This window comes from Dermacentor albipictus, chromosome 1 (genome assembly GCF_038994185.2).
Source record: "Dermacentor albipictus isolate Rhodes 1998 colony chromosome 1, USDA_Dalb.pri_finalv2, whole genome shotgun sequence".
Classification (NCBI taxonomy): domain Eukaryota; kingdom Metazoa; phylum Arthropoda; class Arachnida; order Ixodida; family Ixodidae; genus Dermacentor; species Dermacentor albipictus.
In genome coordinates, this window is record NC_091821.1 from 179,156,342 (window position 1) to 179,169,685 (window position 13,344).

Genomic DNA, 13,344 nt, shown 5'->3' on the forward strand with positions numbered 1-13,344 from the left:
TTGATGGCTTGAACCATGAAAAAAAAAAGAATGAGCTTAGCGTGCCATCCGAAAATGCTCGTGTGCAAGTTGTTACGTCTCAGTACGGCGATGCGCATTCCTTTGACGTTTCCCACGAGGCCGTCCTTTCATCAGCGAGCGCCAAGGTGGCGACGAGGTCCGACGTAGTCTGTGACGCGCAAACAAAGGAGCTCACTTCGAGGCGACAACTGCCGCCGACCGTGGAGGCGGTAAATTACCGCGAATACCCCTGTACCTAAACACTATCCTGACAAGTGATGAAAGGGGCCAACGTCGAGGACTACCGTGGGAACAGCTTCGACTTGAGTTTCCCAGATTTTGACGTGGTTGCCTCGTATGCGGGGGCGAGGGTGCAATGTAGGAGGCGTAGTCCGGCGGAACGGTACGACAACATGGGACGGATAATGCGAGCGGTTCGACGATTATGATTGGCCGAGATATAGTCATTAGATTTCCTAGTATAGTCTCCTAGGGAAGACGACTGTTTTAGAAGCGAGGACTTTTGGCGCAACGGAGGTGGGCTGACGTGTCCTGATGTGAAGAACTCAGACGTTTAATATGCTCCTACACGGAGTGGCCTTCCGTATCTGGAGCCAGTGTAAAGAATGTAAAACAAACATTTACCTTCATTCCTGTTACCGGATGTACTCATCAATGTGCTGGGTGAATTGCTGGCCTAAACGCTACCTCGAGTCCCAACAACGTAGAGGTATCTCTTGAGGTAAGCCGTCTTCTTAAGGGCTAAGGTACGCAGCACGGCAATGATTATTGTTCATAAAAAGCATATACCGCTTATATAAAATTAATAGTACAATATAAATATAGAATAGAAATATAGAATAGAATAGAAAATATAGAATAATAGAAATCGCTGCATGAGTGCGCTCACATAGAACAGAAAGAAAAAAAATAGGGCGAATATTCAAGCGCCTAGTCGCGTAACATTTCTAAGTCTCAGTTTTAAAAAAAATGACGAGCCGTCTTTTCTGGCAGATCTAAAAACTAAAGCATTGTCAAGGACAAGATAGCGCAATACACAGGGAAGTGAGTAAGGCGAAGCACGAGCGTCTCCATTCTGTGTATTACGCTATTTTATCTGGCCTACATATCTAGAGTGCTGAAACGTAAACAGTATGCACATAAGTCAACACGGATTCGTAGAAACACCGAAGTTGCGGTAACGACACACCAGCATAACAAAGGGCCTGTAGTGGACTGTACTCATAGAGCCCCTCGGTTGAAGAACAAGAGACTGGACTAGCGCCATCAGGCATATAGGCTCGACGATGGTAGCCGCGACATCAAAGCAGTCACGTGATAAATAAGTGGCAATACTTTGTGGGCCTTCTGTTCCTACAATTTGGTGACCCGGACGTGATGCCACATCACAACTGTATACGTCTACCAAGTTTCTTCTCGACGCCATGGAACCGGCCGCCGAACAACGATATCTCGAAGTAAACGGATCGTCTTCCGTCGCCACACTCAAACTTCCCGATTTCTGGCCCTCGGATTGTGACCTCTGGTTCGTGCACATCGAGGCGCAGTTTCGCCGTGACCGAGTCACATCTCAGGCGGCCAAGTACGACAACGTCGTGAGTGCGCTTAGCCCGACCACTCCAGCTTTGGTCCGCGACATTTTGCTAGCTCCTCCGCCCGATGATCAGTACGACACCCTTAAGCGGGAGTTACTACGGCGTACCAGCGACTCTGAGTCGCGACTGATTCAACAGCTCCTCTCATCAGAAAAACTTATTGACAGAAAACCGACTGAGCTGCTTCGCCGCATGACACAACTCCTGGAAACCAGTCCATCATCATCAGACTCTAAAATACTTCGGGAGCTATTCTTCCAGCGTCTACCAAACCAGGTACGCACGATTTTATGTGCCTCACATACTACGACATCTGTCGAGGCCTTAGCGACGATGGCAGACCAGATTATGGATTCTTTCCATCCTGTGATATCCGCTGTTGACCGTTGTAATACCCGTGGCGACACGACCTCAGTTACAGCAGCACTTTGACGAACCCGACAGTTCAATCACGCACCTTACTGCGCAAGTAAAGGAACTAACTAACCAGTTGGCTGCCTTACGCTTTCGTGCGGATAACCTTCAGCAGCGGCATCGCTCTCATGACCAAAACGTGTCACGCCCTCCCTCTCCCTTCATTTGTTGGTATCACGCCAGAAATGGCACTCGCGCACGTCAGTGCCGTCCGCCTTGCAACTTTCCGGGAAACGCTCGGGCCAGTCACTGATGACAGCTAGTGCTACTGGCCCTACATCAAGCCGTCTCTTTTACGTCACCGACCGTGTCAGGAAAGTTCACTTGTAGACACTGGTGCGGAAATTTGCGTCATTCCTTTTGCTTTTCAAGACCGCAGAAGACATCGCCATGACACATCTTTTCTCATTGCCGTCAACGGTTCCAACATTAAAATGTATGGCCAGAAATCTGTCACTCTTGACATTGGTCTGCGATGCCCGTTTCTATAGCTATTCACCGTCGCCGACGTACGCGGGCCGATCATCGGCGCCGACTTTCTGTGGAAGTTTAACCTTCTCGTCGACCTTCGCCACTGCCACCTTCTCTTCAACAAACCTGTCCGTACAAGGTATCACCACGTCTGCACCACCTTTGCGTCTCGTACAAGTACACATCCAGAAACCGAAACCGTGGTCCACGATTCTGCTGGAATTGTCAGAGCTGTTCGAACCACCCTCGCCAGATCATCCAATAGTGCCCAACGTCACACATCACATTGTGACTAAAAGACCACCAGTATACGGCCGACCTCTCCGCTTAGCACCAGACCGTCTGAAAATTGCAAAGCAAGAATTCGAATACATGCTCAAGTTGGGCTTCGTTCGTCCTTCCGCTAGCCCTTGGTCATCTTCTTTACAGATGGTGCCCAAAAAGATGGGCGATTGGCGACGTGTGGCGATTACCGTGTCTTAAACAAAGTGACGATTCCCGATAGGTACCCTATACCCCACATCCAAGATTTCGCCGCATCGCTTCATGGTTGCTGCATATTTAGCAAGGTGGATCTAGTAAAACATCAAATTCTTGTCGAACCTTCCGACGTTCCTAAAACCTCAATCATTACCCCTTTTGGCATGTTTGATACGTGCGCATGCCATTCGGCCTCTGTAATGCTCAAGCATTTCAGCGGATCGTCGATTAAGTACTCTCTGGCCTGACTTGTTGCTTCGTCTATTTAGACGACATTTTTGTGTTCAGCCGCTTTTCTGTGGAACACGAATCTGACCTACGTAAGGTGTTTGAACGCTTCCGTCAATATGGCCTGGCTGTAAACCTCTCAAAGAGTGAGTTTGGCGTTGCTTCTCTCGATTTCCTGGGCCGTCGAGTAGACGAGCATGTCATTTAACCTGTCCCGTCACGTGTCCAAGCCATTAAATTTTTTCCACGTTCGTCTTCCACCAAGCAATTACGGGCATTTTTAGGCCTCATCAATTACTATCGCCGTTTCATTCCTCGTTGTGCTTCAATTTTGCAGCCTCTGCACATTCTACTCTCTGGCACAACACGAGCTAGCACGCCTATATCATGGAATAATGCTGCTGAATTTGCCTTTATCTGTGCCAAGGACGCCCTTGGTGCACTACTCTACTGGCACACCCGCAACCAGACGCCTCGGACATAACTGTTGGCGCCGTGTTTCAACAGCTGGTAGGCAAGACATGACAGCCTATATCTTTCTTTTCAAGGAAGCTTACACCGCAAGAAACCCGCTACAGCACTTCCGGTCGCGAATTGCTAGGACTCTACCTCGCAGTCCGCCACTTCCGTCACAACCTCGACGGGTGTCATTTCTTTATTCTCACCGACTACAAGCAACTCATTTATGCTATCACCTCCAATACTTCCTAGCACACTCCCCGCAAAATTCGCCCGCTTGCATATATCTCCGAATTCACTACTGATATTCGGCATATCAGTGGTGCCGATAATCCCGTTGCTCACGCTCTTTCACGGATCCATATAAATGCAAGCCAAGTAAATGGTTCCGGCATTGACTTCGTCTGCCTCGCTACCGCTCAACGCACAGACCGTGAACTTCAAACACTCCGGACTGCCAGTGATTCTCTGCTCTTCGAATATATCTTACTGCCTGGCTGCAACATCACAATGATATGCGACATGTCTACGGGTCGTCCTCGACCGTATGTTCCACAACAATTTCGGCAGCAAGTTATTGACGCACTGCACTCTTATCGCACCTTGGAGCACGCGCCACACAACGTCTCGTCACTTCCCGCTGTCTGTGGCCGCGCACGTGAACGCCGACGTCCGTTGTTGGGCTCTGGCACGCATACAGTGCCAGTGCGCCTGGTCATTTTCCACCACCAGACGTTCGTTTCGGCCACGTTAACATTATATCGTTGGTGCGCTACCACCGTCCTGGAACCAACGATACATACTCACTTGTACCGACTGCTTCGCACACTGGCCTGAAGCAATGCCACTCTAGCTCTCACGTTAATGCAGAGTCTGTAGCTCAGGCAATCTTAAATACCTGGATTTCTCGTCACGGCGTACCACACACCATAACGACAGACAGAGGAAGACAATTTGACTCGTCCCTCTTTCAAGCTCTCCCGTCTTTTGGGTGCAACGCGCATACGAACGACAGCTTATCACCCAAGTTCCAATGGCATGGTAGAACGATTCCACTGTCAACTGAAAGCAGCACTTCGTGCCCATAATTCCACGATTCCATGAAGGGCCGGATTAAGAAAAATGGGGCCCCTGGGCTAATGCGCATGCAGGCCCCCTTTCCCTATACTTGCCCCCCCCCCCCTGTCGCCTGCTACGCTACTGTAAATATGCCATGTTTCATTTTAATTCCACCAAATTAAAAAGAACGAAGTGCGATCAACGGGATTATTATTATTGTTATTATTGTAAGGAAAACAACAAAACTTGCTTGAAACGCGTGCTGTTGTAAACAACAACACATATGTTCACTTTCTGATTAATCTACATTCTGTTTTCAGTAAAAGCTAGGCTTTAAGGAAAAGTTTAGTGCACTCAAGACGAATAAGAACGTAGAAAAGACAACACAGCTCAGATGTCGATCCTTCTGAAGCTAGGCTTTGTTTGCATCACTAAGTTTAATCCCGTGAGGAGACGCATGGTTGTATCCAAAACATTCTTTATTAAAATTCAAGCATCAGACTGCAGTAATCGTTATACACGTTACTCTATAAATATGCAATAGATGTATACAATACTTAAGGCAACACAAACACCATACAAATGCTCTAGAATACAGATGAAAATTACCAACTATAATTACAAAACATTATTTCAAATTTTTTCTTTAAAGGTAAGACAAGCAAGGACGACACCAAATAAACGTGGCACTATCAAAAACAACAAAGATGCAGTTCTTTATAAGCACGCTAAATATCACAAGAAGAACAAACAAGAGACGAACAACGAAGATTTGCATATCTTGAATTGCACTGCTCAGCGTTTCATTGGCAACGTGGAGGCTGGGAGGCGACACAACGGATTTATTGGAACTATTCATGTATAGCGCAAACAGTCCTCTTTTAAAATAGCATCTTTCGCGCCTTCGCTTTCGCGAAATCAGATATAGTCTGTTCGAAAGATAGATCGCGGAGGAGGTCACTTTCAATGGACATGACAGCAAGCGAGCTCACCTTGTCGTCAAGGAGGCTCGAACGAAGGCGACTTTTTATCAGAGACAACTTGGAAAACGATCGTTTGGTCTCACAGTTTGCCACGGGTATGCTTAAGTACATTCGCAAAGCAATAAAAAGGTTCGGAAACGCATCAATAAGCTTTCTTTCGTGCAGCAACTTCATTATTCCCAGGAGACTCGTGTCCTGGCACACAGTTGTGCAGAAAGTTCGCAAACTGAACATGTTGGCTCCAAATCATTTTTGTAGGTTTTCACCAACTTCCCAGCCTGCTGTTCCAGAGAGCTAGGCCTCGCTCCCAACTTCTGTCAGCAATGTTAAGAATCCGAATCTTTCGCAGAGTTCAGTGTAGACAGCCTTTCGCACTCGCAAAGCAGAGCCTAGACTGTCAAATAGAACATTCTAGGTCTCTAAAAACTTTTTTCTACCTTGTAGCGCCCTATCGCTTTTTCCGTCCGGGTGCTTACTCAAAACGATGCGTTTGCCCTCATCCTGATAACATTGATTGGTACTTAGCGTGCGTGCTCTCTCTTCGAAGGTATCAAAGAGAGGTCGCAAAGAATTAACAAAGCCTTCTAGAGAGCTCAGCAGGTCTACAGCAGTTGAAATGTCTAGGCCTGGTTTCTGAAGTGCTACGCTCGTTTTGTCAAAGCGCTCCAAGATTTCACTCCAGAAAATCGCCATGGATGCAGTCTCTAGTTTTGTAATTTTCTTGAAGAGAGAGTGCGCTTCGTTCCTAGTGTCACCATTTTCTTCCTCGTTCTTTGATATAGCTTCAAGGCAGCACAAGACTGCATTGAAAATTTTCAGAATGGCCTTACATGATTCAGCGTGTCTTGACCACCTGGTCTCAGGGAGACTTTTCAAAACAAGCTGCTGGCCAGTTCGCCCATGCTGTGCAAAAGATAGCTCCATCGCTTAGGTGAGGCAGAAAAGAATACATACAGTCTCTGAATTACAGTGAAAAATTTGACTGCCTCAAGGGAACTGTCAACGCTACACGCGCCAACTAAGTTCAGTGAATGACCAGTACACGGGACGTAGACTGCCAATTCGTTCAGGTGTTTGATTTGAGCTTGCACTCCGTTGTATATTTCTGACATATTACTCGCATTATCATAAGCTTGGTCCCTACATTTATCAATTGAGATGCCATTGCTCGTCAAGAGAGACATCACAGTATCGAAAAGATACAACGCCGTATGCGATTCAATTGGAACAAATCCAAGAAAGCGTTCGTACATTTTCACATTTAAATAGTATCGTAAAACAACTGACAGCTGATCAACGTGAGTAAGGTCTAGAGTCGAATCAACAATTAAAGAGAAGTATTTTGCGTGTTTCACTTCGTCAACGAGACGTTCCTTGACAGCCTTTGCCATATGCTCGATAAATTCATCACAAATGGTTTTTGACAGATACGATGGGTGACCTTTTCCTTTGTTCCCGTAGCGTTTGATGTGCTCCTCTAGAAAGGGATCAAACGTGGCAATGGCCTCAAGCACTCCCATATAACTGCTGTTTCTCGGTGAACCGAAAATCTCCTTACTGCCCCTAAACGCTAGGTTGCGCTCAGCTAGAAGCTTAACTACAACGACTACGCGCTTCAACACCTCTGTCCAGTAAACGGTCTCAGTGACAAGATGCTTAACCAGCTCCTTGTCAATTGTGCTGCTCGAGTTAAAGCGGGCGAGCCATGCTGCCACGTAGTCGCGGTGCTCGACGCTATTTTTGTTTGCGGAAACCTTTTCTTCTGCGCTTTTTAAATCAGAAAAGCCGTGCGTGGTGAAAGCACTGGGGTTGCTTGAAATCGAAAATAGTTTGCACATGAAACAGTAAACGGAACCTTTGGACTCCGAGTACATTAATCAGTGTCGCTCGTACGCCTCGCCATTTACAGCCTTTCGCACGAAAAGATGAGGTGACATATAGCGTTTCTGAGTTTTGTATTGCCGTTCGGAATACGGAAAATTTTCTGCCCGATTTTGAAAATACGATGGCCCTTTCTCAAGGCATACACTCCGAGCGCTGTCAGTAATAACGTCCGGCCACTTAGCACGGTCACTTCGGAGAATCTCGCAACGTACCTCTTGCTGCAGGGGGTGTCTGTACTTCTCTGTTGCCGCAACGAGAAGCCGTCTCATTCGTCCGCTCGAGGCACACTTTGTGGGTGGGAACATTATTATTTGAAGTCAAACTAACAGGAAACAAGTGAGTCGGTTATTGGAGTGTTGTTTCCTGGCGCTCGTCAGTAGAAGGAGGCTCATCGGGGAGGTTTGACGCCTGTTGATCAGCAGTAGTAGAAATCGGGCGTGGCGGACCGGACACCTAGAGCTCTGTGGCCGGGGCCCGGCTGAGTAGCATACACGTTGCTGACTCAGGAACAGGACATGGCTCGGTTAGCGTCGGTTGCTCAGAAATATGGACGACCGAGGTTGGCACCGTTTTCACAGGATCCAGACAACCAAGATGAGTCAAACCTTGCTTCTTGCCAGGAAACCGTGGCGATGGAGTTGGCAAGTCCTCCACAGAAGCACAGTCGGTACTATTGGGAGTTTGACACGGACTCTGGGTAGAGCGATCGTACTGCTCCGCGGAAGCCGCATTCAGTAGGTACTTTGTCATCTTTGGTAGCTTCTTTCTACGCTCTTCTCTTTCTAACTTCGCCTTTCGTTTAGACGCACCACTTTGATGCTTCCGACCGAGCATTTTCGCATGAATGGATGCTAATTGTTCACTGGCCACTTTATCAGTCCGACGCGACCGCAAATGTCCAACGGTGGCCGTCCCGATGACTGGCGCACGCTGCCTGGATGGCCCGTGGCTGGCCGAGAGTGGTGCGTCCCCCGGGAGCTCCTCAGCGTGCGGGCTTATGCAAGCTTAACCGGTGGCTTCCTTTTATAGACGCGCATAGACGCGCGCCGCGTCTGTCTGTTACTAGCGCCAAAGCAGGCGTTCACATACGCATAAAGTTCCTTGTACAAGTTCCCTCCTTCGCCGTAAACTCACTCCTTCTCCCGTTCCGGTCTCGTCTAGGAGCAATCGTCTGTTCTGGGAGATTCTCGATTTTTCTTTCGCCCCGTCAACGCCGAGCGCGAGAACGAAGGGGAGAGGGCGACTCCTAACGTGGGCGAAGTTACGCGCCCTCCGTCGCCTCTGAGTCATCTTTTTCTACTTCTTTCTGGAAAGTTCAGCGGCCAGTCTTACCTACTTTTTCCGTCAAGCGCGCGCGAGGGTGCGCCGCCACTATGCAGGAACGGGCCCTGGAGACAGGCCTTTGTGTCCAGCTCTCCAACTTCCCCCTTCACTCTTTCACAACCCTAGCCCGAACAGTGAACATTCCATGCCCCACGGCACGCGGACAAAAGCATGTGTTACGTCTTCTTTCCTTTCCTACCTAGACTCTGCCATCATACTCATCATCATCTGCTATCGGACTCATCCTCCCCCACCCAAATTTATATCACGGTGAAGAAAAGTCGAATGGGAGGCGCTGTTGGGTACTGCAGCACATCCTTCTTATGAGAAGGACAGCGGCGGAACTATTTGAGAGGTGAAGGGTGGCGACGAGGGGCAAGGGAGATTTAGGTCCTCATCCCACATTACATGTTTTAGGTGTTTCCCCTTGCCCCTCCTCTTCAGACAGCACTGGACAGACGGACTGACAGGAAACCACGAAAACTCTTCCAATCAAACGCACCTCGCTTCGTAAGAAAGAGGGCCCCGCCGGGGTGGCGGGGGATTCCTGTTTTTGCAGCTCGACAAGCTCTCCCCAAATGATCAGGCTAAACGCATGTTGTTACATTAGGCAGGGGGCTCCGTTTGCTCGTTCTGGTTTTCTCGCTTCATACATGTCGCTCGAAGTTCCGTTGCCCATGGTTACATATACTAAGCAGGTTAGAATAAATGGGCCCCCTTCTCCTACTGTCCGAGGTGAGGCCCTGGGCTGCAGCCCCCTTAGCCTCCCCCCCACCTTAATCCAGCGCTGATTCCATGGAGGGAGCGCCTGCCTTTGGTTCTACTAGGTCTTCGCACAGCTCTGAAAGCAGATGCTGTTAGATACGGGACCTTTTCCTGAGCCTCCTTAGAGTTCACCAGACCACATCGAATCGCGCCACACCTAAGTAAGAAACGCAGAAGCAGATCTACCCCGATCCCGAGGCGCGGCACGTGCAAACGAGTTGGCGTCCCCCACCTCGTGCGCCGCAGGTGGAGCTCTTCACTGCTTGACTCTTCCCGAAAGTGTAGCGAGAGCCTGGCACTGTTCCAGTTAACGTGGGTCCCGAGGATAGACGGCTGTAATGCACCGTGAAGCCCTGGCAGCAATCTCTCCATCCGCCTTTGTGAAGGCAGTTGCAGACCGGGAAGGCAATACCGCAGAGAGAAGTAAGCCTTCGCACAATTGGGGGCCAATGAGCGACCCTGTGCGCCGGGTGTGACACAATCGCACGGGCGCCTACCATTGGCCGAAAATGACGACACCTGAGCGGGCTCGCCGATTGGCCGAAAATGGCGTCACCTGAGCGGGCTCGCCGATTGGCCGAACGTGACGTGACTTCGAGACACCGAAGGGTTTAAAAGCCAGAGACCGGGAGCAGCAAGAGAGCATTCCTTCATTCATCTCTTTCGAGCTTCTTGCCACGGGCCGCAGCGTCCGAGTTGCTGCCGGCCAGTAATGACTTCATGACTGTTAATTTACTCTCACTGTAAATAATGTAAATTAACCTCCACTTTTCATCTCAAAAACCTCCTCAACTCCGACAACTGGTTGACAGCGGTGGGATCGTCTCCAAATCCAACAATGCACAGTGTTCCTCAGGAGAACTCGTTTTTGGCACGACGCTTCGCGTACCCGGCGAGTTCTTCACCTCGGAATCGGGATCTGCTTACCTACAATCTTACGCCGACCACCTTCGCATTACAATGGCCACCGTTATGCCACTGCCGCTTCCTAACGACCGCGGAAATGTTTACACGAGCCGATCTTTACTTCATAGCAGTCACGTATTTATCCGTCACGACGCTACTGGCGCTCCTTTACAAGCTCCTTACGATGGTCCCTTGAAAGTCCTCAAGCCTGACGCCAAGTTTTTCATACTTCTTGTCAGTGGACGCGAAGAGAGAATTTCGATCGGCCGCTTGAAGCCAGTTCATCTAGACTCTGGCAGTTCCATCTCCACAACTTAAACCGCTCAACGGCAGTGCCTTCATCACGGAGCACGCACGCCGAACGTTTCTGTATCTTTTTGTCTTGGAGCGCATCGCTCACCCGTAATGTATTAAAATTCTGTTATTGTTTTTACATGACCTCGTCTTCCCTGCCGAACCCTTTCAGATGGTCAACCTGGTTCGAGCTCCAAGCAGGCGCTGTTGAAGGTCGCCGAAACTCCGTCCCCGTAACAACTGGTAGCAGCCTTAACAGCCCGAACTGCTTTCCCATGATGAGAGAAATTTCGAACCTCAGTCCTTCAAGTGAAACTGAACGCTGCATCAGCAGCGTTGTAGACGTTGTGTCCAAGTGCGATCTGGACTCCGTTTGTCAGCCCATTCCTCGGACAACGTCTTATTTGAAAACGAACTCTTTGTGTGCCCAACGTCAGACAAAGAAGGAGACTTCACTGTTCCGCCCGTAAGGTTGTATAAGAAAAAAGCGCACGAAGCTCTGGCGTCCGTTTTTGACATTCATTAGCGTGTTTCTTTGGAGAAACTAAAAAAGTGACACGAAATGACTTTGAGCGCTACATATGTCTCGTCTTTACCAATCGTCCACGTCTGTTAAGCGCAGTTACATCATCGTCATGTTAAACCAACTCACCCAACTAGGTGTAATGAAAGTGTCACTAAAGGAGAAATTGGTCGAACTAGATTGAAGATTAGGCTTCTGTATCGACGATGTAGTCATTCTTAGCGATCTGAGCGTTTCTAGGCGAGAAAATGACGAAATTGAAAATCGTAGTGGCACCACCCATTTAAGACGAAAGTACTGCTCATGTGACGTCAGTACTGACCGATTTACAACGAGTAGCAAAGAGGGAGGTCCCGTGGTGACTACGTTAACTCGTCCGTTTTTGCGCAGGCGATTCAAATTGAGGAACAGTAGTGGGACCTTCAGTGGCAGTTTCCTACGCAACATAGTCGTACACTGACACACAGAAAACGATTATAGACTTTCATTAAAGGATTCACCTATCGATCTAACTCGGCCTAATGTTTTCCTTTAGTGTCCCTTCAAAATACGAAATTATTTGAAGAAAGTAGGTAGATTAATTCGATTAATATTTTTAGTCTACTTCAAGTAGCGTTACTCAAGTTTACGAATTTATTTTCACTAATATTTAATTCGTTATTGTCCGGCCCTCAACACCGCCACTGGTCGCCAGTCCGGCCCTCTGGCCAGACAGTTTGAAGACCCATGTCTTGAGGGAATGGAAGCCAGGTGTGTTCGTGCGTACACATTTCACTTGAGTTCTAGATACAGGATTCCTGTTCTTAGCGTTCTTCAGAAGCAAGCACAAAGCGCCGAGTGTCCTCGTTGTAGTCGGCATCATCTAACTGGATTTACACGGCTGAGCCATACAGTCTTTTTGTTTCCCGAATTCCCTTGTGCCAAGAAGCCTTACCTCCAAACGCCAAACAACTTTACGACCACGGTTGCATCATGGCGTGTAGCAGACGCGAAGTCACTTTAGAGGAAGAAAGAAGTATTTGAGTCAAAAGAAACCGTCTCTCTGCGCAAACAAATCCATGCCAAGAGGAGACGTTCGACGTGCGCCAAGTACCTGCGGTAAAAAGCACTGCGACTCGTTCAACAAATTTCCTTTATTCAAGCACTCGATGGTGAGACACTTCAATACGTCATTCATCCTCTCAGTATTTACACGGTACAGCAGAATGACAAGTCTTCTACGTGGCGAGTATTTGTTTTTCTCTCAATAATACCTCTCAGCACACAGACGACGGTGCGTCACTGCGTGGGTCCTCTTGCACGCGACGGGTGAGAGAGCAGCGACTAACAGCGTCTCTGGCTGAGTAAACAAAAGGTAACATTGCAGCCGCCCGCGAGTGAGGCTGGCGTTCCACTCGGAAGCCTCACAGCCTCTCCGCTACAGCCTCTCCGCTGTGCCACCATGGCTTCCGAGTCTCCACATACGGGCGGTCTCGCAGGCCACTGCACCACGAAGGATAGCGGGACGATAGCTAATGAGGGCGCTGCTGGGCTACAGACAATGAGGTGCGTACTCGCACGAAAGCGTGGGCCTGCGCTTTGCATCCGCTTCGTCCGCGCTGTGCGAAAGTCGTCGATTTTACCTCGACTCAACTCCGAATGCGTGGCTTCGACCAGGCCAAGACATACAAACGCATCGTGTTCGGGTGCCCATGCGTGCAAGCGCAAATACGAACGCCAACGTGTTCCTTTTTCTTTTCACGGAGTGCCTATCCCGAACAGCGCATTCAGCCTCGTCGAGGCTGGCCCACGCGCGAGTAAAGCCGTACCACGAATGCATGTCGTGCTCGCGCTGCTACATCCGGCGCGGTCCTTTCGAGCATGCAGAGATGCGCATGGTGTCGGTCAAATCACGAATGGAGCCACGCTCGTAATCACAGCCTCCGACGTTCCGTCGCTA

The 13,344-nt window shown here is 49.0% G+C and overlaps 1 long non-coding RNA gene across 1 annotated transcript in view; it reads left to right on the plus strand.

Annotated features, from left to right (window-relative positions):
- Positions 1-13,344, plus strand: part of LOC139052896 (uncharacterized) — a 186,053-nt gene that overhangs the window by 50,776 nt on the left and 121,933 nt on the right. The gene's annotated exons all lie outside the window — the stretch shown is intronic.